This window comes from Oculina patagonica, unplaced genomic scaffold (assembly GCF_052425735.1).
Source record: "Oculina patagonica isolate OP01 unplaced genomic scaffold, crgOcupat unplaced17, whole genome shotgun sequence".
Lineage (NCBI taxonomy): Eukaryota > Metazoa > Cnidaria > Anthozoa > Scleractinia > Oculinidae > Oculina > Oculina patagonica.
In genome coordinates, this window is record NW_027557737.1 from 9,502 (window position 1) to 18,096 (window position 8,595).

Consider the following 8,595-nt stretch of genomic DNA (forward strand, 5'->3'; position numbering starts at 1 on the left):
TCGTACTAAATCAGCCGGGGCATGGAGCGGGGCATTTTCCTCTGACAGCGGAAAGACTGGCACGATAATTTTCAGAGAAGACTGGGTCGAGATATTGGACCTTGGTGGCAATGGCGTCAATGGCGGATTGCGAAGAGAGAAAGGTTAGTATCCTCGCTAATTTGTAACGTAAAAAGGCCATCCGAAGTATCTTGTTCGTGATTGTTGTTCGAAAATGAGTTTTCTATTTATATTTCTCATTTATTATAACTGAAATATTGGCCGTTGTTGTCTAAATTGCTGCATTTGGTCAGCCATGTGTATCGCATTAGAATGACAATGCTTTTAATTGACATTCCCTATTTAGATTCTTGTTCAGTTTGGGGAAAGAAAAAAAATAGTGATTTGGAAGTTTCCCCAAGAAGATATCGTTAAAAGATTAAAAGAGTGCTTCTCGATTGAAGAAAGTACGGATGTGTTTCTTCAGAAGTTTGACCGTGAGTTGAACGAGTTCATCGATGTGGACCGGTTGGAGGAAATATCTGGGGGAGACAAGATTAAAGTTTGTATCGCGCAGCGGTTCGTTGCTCCCGAGAATGTCGATCTGTATCACCATTTTTACTATTTTTAATAAACGTTCTTGTTGTGTACAGTATCTTTGTTTGTTTTTTTATTTTTTTAAATCCATTGGCTATAAATTATTAAGCTGACGCTATTTCCGAAAGGACCGGGGCACTTGGGCGGGGGTATTTATTCCCATTAGAACATAAAAACTGCCACAGGGTGCGGGGTGTTAAACAACTTTTGATGTAAGTTCCTGTCAAATGCCCCGCTATGTCCCGGCCGGGGGGGTGCGGGGGTTTATATTGACTGGTGCATAAGTACCACATGCAAGATCGTAGCATTTGCAAAGAAATAGGGGACAGGACTGGAGAAGAACGTGCCTATTGCAATCTTCACAATGCTCATCATGGTCTCGGTGATTTCAAACAGCCATTGAGTACCACAGGCAAGATGTTAGCATTGCCAAAGAAGTGAGGGACAGGGCTGGAGAAGGAACTGCCTACCGCAGTGTTGGCTGTTGTTATCATGGTCTTGGTGATTTCAAACAAGCAATTGAGTGCCACCAGCAACATTTAAGCATTGCCGAAGAAGAGGGGGACAGGGCTGGAGCAGGACATGCTTATGGCAATATTGGCAATGTGTTTCACGGTCTCGGTGAATTCAAACAAGCCATTGAGTACCATCAGCAAGCTCTTAGCATTGACAGAGAGGTGGAAAACAGGGCTGGAGAAGGACGTACCTATGGCAATCTTGGCAATGCTTATCACGGTCTCGGGGAATTCAAACAAGCCATTGAGTACCACCAGCAAGATCTTAGCACTGCCAAAAAAGTGTGGGACAGGGCTGGAGAAGGAGGTGCCTATTGCAATCTTGGCAATGCTTATCAATGTCTCGGTAAATTCAAACAAGCCATTGAGTATCACAAGCAAGCTCTTAGCATTGCCATAGAAGTGGGGCAAGGCTGGAGAATGCGCTGCTTATAGCAATATTGGCTCTGCTTATCACGGTCTCGGTGAATTTAATCAAGCCATTGAGTACCACCAGCAAGCTCTTAGCATTGATAGAGAAGTGGAAAACAGGGTTGGAGAAGGACGTACCTATGGCAATCTTGGCAATGCTTATCACGGTCTCGGGGAATTCAAACAGGCCATTGAGTACCACCAGCAAGATCTTACCATTGCCAAAGAAGTGGGGGATAGGGCTGGAGAAGGACGCGCCTATGGCAAACTTAGCTGTGATTATAAAGCTCTCAATGATTACAAACAAGCAATTGAGTACCACGAGCAACATCTTAGCATTGCCGAAGAAGTGGGGAACAGGGCTGGAGAAGGAGGTGCCTATGGCAATCTTGGCAATGCTTTTCAAGGTCTCGGTGATTTCAAACAAGCCATTGAGTACCATCAGCAAGCTCTTAGCATTGACAGAGAGGTGGAAAACAGGGCTGGAGAAGGACGTACCTATGGCAATCTTGGCAATGCTTATCACGGTCTCGGGGAATTCAAACAAGCCATTGAGTACCACCAGCAAGATCTTAGCACTGCCAAAAAAGTGTGGGACAGGGCTGGAGAAGGAGGTGCCTATTGCAATCTTGGCAATGCTTATCAATGTCTCGGTAAATTCAAACAAGCCATTGAGTATCACAAGCAAGCTCTTAGCATTGCCATAGAAGTGGGGCAAGGCTGGAGAATGCGCTGCTTATAGCAATATTGGCTCTGCTTATCACGGTCTCGGTGAATTTAATCAAGCCATTGAGTACCACCAGCAAGCTCTTAGCATTGATAGAGAAGTGGAAAACAGGGTTGGAGAAGGACGTACCTATGGCAATCTTGGCAATGCTTATCACGGTCTCGGGGAATTCAAACAGGCCATTGAGTACCACCAGCAAGATCTTACCATTGCCAAAGAAGTGGGGGATAGGGCTGGAGAAGGACGCGCCTATGGCAAACTTAGCTGTGATTATAAAGCTCTCAATGATTACAAACAAGCAATTGAGTACCACGAGCAACATCTTAGCATTGCCGAAGAAGTGGGGAACAGGGCTGGAGAAGGAGGTGCCTATGGCAATCTTGGCAATGCTTTTCAAGGTCTCGGTGATTTCAAACAAGCCATTGAGTACCACAACCAAGATCTTAGCATTACGAAAGAAGTGGGCGACAGGGCTGGAGAAGGAGGTGCCTATGGCAATCTTGGCAATGCTTATGATAGCCTCGGTGATTTCAAACAAGCCATTGAGTACCACAACCAAAATCTTAGCATTGCGAAAGAAGTGGGCGACAGGGCTGGAGAAGGACGTGCCTATGGCAATCTTGGCAATGCTTTTCAAGGTCTCGGTGATTTCAAACAAGCCATTGAGAACCACAACCAAGATCTTAGCATTGCGAAAGAAGTGGGCGAACGGGTTGGAGAAGGACGTGCCTATGGCAATCTTGGCAATGCTTTTCAAGGTCTAGGTGATTTCAAACAAGCCATTGAGTACCACAACCAACATCTTAGCATTGCGAAAGAAGTGGGCGACAGGGCTAGAGAAGGACGTGCCTATGGCAATCTTGGCAATGCTTATGATAGCCTCGGTGATTTCAAACAAGCCATTGAGTACCACTACCAACATCTTAGCATTGCCGAAGAAGAGGGGGACTGGGCTGGAGCAGGACGTGCCTATGGCAATATTGGCAATGCTTTTCAAGGTCTCGGTGATTTCAAACAAGCCATTGAGTACCACAACCAAAATCTTAGCATTGCGAAAGAAGTGGGCGACCGGGCTGGAGAAGGACGTGCCTATGGCAATCTAGGCAATGCTTTGCAAGGTCTCGGTGATTTCAAACAAGCCATTGAGTACCACAACCAAGATCTTAGCATTGCGAAAGAAGTGGGCGACAGGGCTGGAGAAGGACGTGCCTATGGCAATCTTGGCAATGCTTTTCAAGGTCTCGGTGATTTCAAACAAGCCATTGAGTACCACAACCAAGATCTTAGCATTACGAAAGAAGTGGGCGACAGGGCTGGAGAAGGAGGTGCCTATGGCAATCTTGGCAATGCTTATGATAGCCTCGGTGATTTCAAACAAGCCATTGAGTACCACAACCAAAATCTTAGCATTGCGAAAGAAGTGGGCGACAGGGCTGGAGAAGGACGTGCCTATGGCAATCTTGGCAATGCTTTTCAAGGTCTCGGTGATTTCAAACAAGCCATTGAGTACCACAGCCAACGTCTTAGCATTTCGAAAGAAGTGGGCGACTTGGCTGGAGAAGGACGTGCCTATGGCAATCTTGGCAATGCTTATGATAGCCTCGGTGATTTCAAACAAGCCATTGAGTACCACAACCAAGATCTTAGCATTGCGAAAGAAGTGGGCGACAGGGCTGGAGAAGGACGTGCCTATGGCAATCTTGGCAATGCTTTTCAAGGTCTCGGTGATTTCAAACAAGCCATTGAGTACCACAACCAAGATCTTAGCATTACGAAAGAAGTGGGCGACAGGGCTGGAGAAGGAGGTGCCTATGGCAATCTTGGCAATGCTTATGATAGCCTCGGTGACTTCAAACAAGCCATTGAGTACCACAACCAAAATCTTAGCATTGCGAAAGAAGTGGGCGACAGGGCTGGAGAAGGACGTGCCTATGGCAATCTTGGCAATGCTTTTCAAGGTCTCGGTGATTTCAAACAAGCCATTGAGTACCACAGCCAACGTCTTAGCATTTCGAAAGAAGTGGGCGACTTGGCTGGAGAAGGACGTGCCTATGGCAATCTTGGCAATGCTTATGATAGCCTCGGTGATTTCAAACAAGCCATTGAGTACCACAACCAAGATCTTAGCATTTCGAAAGAAGTGGGCGACCGGGCTGGAGAAGGACGTGCCTATGGCAATCTTGGCAATGCTTTTCAAGGTCTCGGTGATTTCAAACAAGCCATTGAGTACCACAACCAACGTCTTAGCATTGCGAAAGAAATGGGCAACAGGGCTGGAGAAGGACGTGCCTATGGCAATCTTGGCATTGCTTATAATGGCCGCGGTGATTTCAAACAAGCCATTGAGTACCACAACCAACATCTTAGCATTGCGAAAGAAGTGGGCAACAGGGCTGGAGAAGGAGGTGCCTATGGCAATCTTAGCGATATTTATAGTGGCCTTGGTGATTTCAGACGGGCCACGAAGTACCACAAGCTTTATCATATTATTGTCAAAGAATTGGGCTACATGGCCGGAGAACGATGTTCCTCTGTAATTCTCGGCGGGATTCGCAGTGGTCTCGGTGATTTTAAAGGAGCCATAGAGTACTACCTACAAGGTCTGAAGATTGCGGAAGAGCAACGGTGCAATTTTGACAAAAGAATTGCGCTTTGTGGAATTGGTTCTTGTTACCGGCGTCTTGGAAATTTTGAACTAGCCCGAGAATACCACAGGCAGCATCTTGATGTTGCTAAAGAAGTGGGTGACAGGAGTGGGGAAGGATGTGCGTCTTATTCCCTTGGCCTTGAGTTTGAATTGTTGGGTTGTTTACATGAGGCTCTGGATTGTTATCGATCCAGTGTAAATGTGTATAATGACATGAGATGTCTTCTTCAGGAGGAGGATGTTTGGAAAGTAAACTTTCGTGATATGCATCAAGATGCGTACACGGCCTTGTGGAGAACTCTGGTAAGGCTTTCAAAGACTGACGAGGCTTTGTGTGCTGCTGAGCAAGGACAAGCACAGGCCTTGATGGATCTCATGGAATCACAGTATGGCCTTGAATTACGTACGTCTGGGTGTCTTGATCTCAGTGAAATGGCATCGACAATAGAAAGCGATAGATCGAAACAAATGGTTTTCGTAGCACTTGACGGTACAAAGATCAATTTATGGGTACTCTGCAAAGGAAATGACCTGCAGTTTAGACAAGTGAAGATACAAAATGAAGACGCTACCATCTTCTTAAATGGACTAAGAAAAAAAGCTTTCAAAGAAAGTGACATTGCGGTTCCCCGTAAATGTGGGGATCGTCCTTCGCATAAGTTAAGAAATGAATCGCCGTCCAATACAGTATCCGGTAAACTGATAGCGGAGCCTGTTGGCTGTGAGAACTATTCTTTGCGCCTCCTGTATGACAATACTGTTGGCCCCATTACAAGCGTTCTTCAATGTGATGAAATAATCATTGTTCCGGATGGTCCACTGCACTTGGTTCCTTTTGCTGCCTTTGTGGATAAACATTCAAGATACCTCAGTGAATCGGTCAGGATCCGCGTTATTCCCTCGCTGTCAAGTTTAAAGCTGATTGCGGATTCTCCTGAGAGCTACCACGCTAAGAGTGGGGCGCTGCTTGTGGGAGATCCATGTCTGGAGGAAATCACAAACATCTTTGGTAAACCCAAATTAGCGCAGTTGCCATACGCCAGAGAGGAAGTAAGAATGATAGGCGAGATTCTTACACTCCTTCTTATAAAAGCGTGAACACTAAAAAATATGTCTGGAATGTTTCTGTTTAGCTAATCACAAGCGAGAACTTCAGACCGCAGAAACCACAAACAATAAATGAGTTTCTATCGGTCACGGAGCAACTTAAGTTCATATTTTGTTTCAGGATACACGCTCTGTCTTTTTCAGGAATTTAAAGAACTGCTATTCTTTCGTATCGAGGGCCACATCCAGAACATGGTTTCAGGGATTTTTGAAAGAAAAAAAAAAGGACAGTTTCTCTAGCGACGTTATACGACATGGTTCAGCGTATGCAGTATGTTGTAGACACGTCTAGACATAAGATGTAAACACGATAAACCGAATATAAAATACAAAATTGTGGAGTTTTCGTTACTGATTGTAAATCTTTTCGGTAGAACAAGGGATTCGATTAATTTTGGCAAACGATTTCAACCTTTAAACAATAAGAGGTTCCGTGATCGTAAGACTGCAAACTGCAAAGGCTCCAGACGAAAATTATTGAAAATGTTGGTATGATTGGTGCAAAGTAAACACCTCAATCGCTCAATCGTTTGATTTTCGCTTTTCCTTCCCGCTATCGTTTCGCTGTTATCGAAGAAACGAACCCTCCTTCTATCAGTGTATCAAATACGAATTGCAGATACGAATTCGTTACAATTTTTGAAAATTGCCGGCAACTGGGGCAAATCGTAGCGTCGGGCGCATCGGTTTTTCATTTTTTTTATAAAAAAAAACACTCAAACATATTCTTCAGTAGGGCAGTGAATGTTCTCAAAAAGGAAGGAATTACAGTTAGTGTTTACTTGTAAATTGGAGCGAAACGAGAACCGAATATCGTTCCGTGACCGATGGAAACCCATTCGTTGTTTGTGGTTTCTGCGGTCTGAAGTTCTCGCATGTGATTGGTTAAAACACAAAGAACATTCCAGACATATTTTAAGTGTTCACGCTTTAATAAGAAGCGGTGTAACACCGCTCCTCTCACGGGAAAGGAAGCAACTAAAGATGAGGTGCTGAAACGAATCAGTTCGGTTGCTTTAGTGCACATTGCCGCACATGGAGAAGCAGGAAGTGGTGAAATTGTGTTGGCTCCAAACCCCACACGGAAAAACCAGTTTCCCATAAAGGATGATTATATTTTGAAAATATCAGACGTGCAGGCTATTCGACGTGTAGGCAATAGAACAAGTTTTGTTTGAGCTTGTAATTTGTGATTGGAAATTAGAGCGGTTTTCACTTGAGTGTCGAAAATAATTCTCGTTTGCTTTGGTTTTGCATCACTGCCCTTGGTGATTGGCTCAAAAAACGTGCGCCACTTTCTTAGCCAATCAGAAGTAAAACCAAAACCAATCGTGTCTCGCTCGCGCACGTTTTCCCGCGCTTCGTCCCGGCTTCGAGTTTCGATTGGCTCACTGGATTGTCTGTGTCATTTTTGATTGGCCAGAGTGGTTAATTTGGTTTTGGTTTTACGACACTCAATTGAAAACTACTCTAAGTACCATGAATTGGACATCACGCTAATTACTTTTTTTTTGCATTGTACGTTCGAATTCTTGTACTTGTTGAGGTTTAATTCTAACTGGAACTGAGCATTTACTGGTATGACTTTGTTGTACAAAACAAAAGGTTTTGCAATGTTTTCTCTTGCTAATTTGTTTCCAGGCAACTAGTCAGTCTTCGGGTACAATGATTGAACGATTGTTCCTAAAGATCTTGTTTGTGTCCGGTTGGCGTGCGTTGTTTGGTCCTCTCGACCTTCGATTGATCGGCCCAGTTGATATCAGTGTTCAGTAATTTTTCTTAGACCTTTCTTATTGTCGTTCCAACGAGCGAAACGTGGCAATGATTATTACGTTGTTCTGAATTACGTATATTAAGTACTTAAATACTTCTTAAAATTCGGTTTTTACAGATGATTGTTGGTCCGACCTAATCAAGAACTTAAGATGGTCTCTGCCGAACATTTGAGCGATACAAGCAAAAATTAAGTTGCCAAAGAGACCTCATAGCATGGTAACAGTTTAAGTACAGCTAACAAAAACCTGCCAAAACTTTAGCACTCAAGCTGACCCCGCGAGAGAATTTTTTTTTTTTTGAAAAAAGAAAATTGTTTTTGTTTCAGTTAAAACGTATGTTTCACGCCAGTTCAAAGCAAAATGGCGCGCGTTTTGAACATTTTTATGAGGTTTGACTTTAATTTTCTCGAGAATGCTTTAGAATTTTATTACTGGGTCACTAAGACAAATGAATTTCCTTAAGATCTTAAGATCTTTTAATGTTGCCGTGCTATGAGCAGATTTTTGGTAAATAATTTTTGCACTCATTGCTCAAACTTTTAGCGGAATCCGTAAAATAAAATATGGAAAGGGGTTGAGCCAGAGCCAACTTGAGAATACGACCTTTCTTCTCCAACTATCTCGAAGAGTTGTTGTTTGAACAATGTACACAATAATCTTTAGTTTTAGTTTCTCTTGTACATTCATATTATCTTAATTTGATTTTATTCTGTACAAATCATCTCTGTAATTTTTACATTGCTCACATTGTTTTGTTTTGACCAGATGCCATTTGGACGGTAGTGAAAATTTAGCACGAAAACGATTGTGTCGTAGTTGGCCTTCCAAAGCTTTTTA

The 8,595-nt window shown here is 43.5% G+C and overlaps 1 pseudogene; it reads left to right on the forward strand.

Moving 5' to 3' along the window:
* Positions 1–867: 867 nt before the first annotated feature.
* On the forward strand, positions 868–7,161 carry LOC144640039 (uncharacterized; annotated as a pseudogene).
* The last annotated feature ends 1,434 nt before the right edge of the window (positions 7,162–8,595 follow it).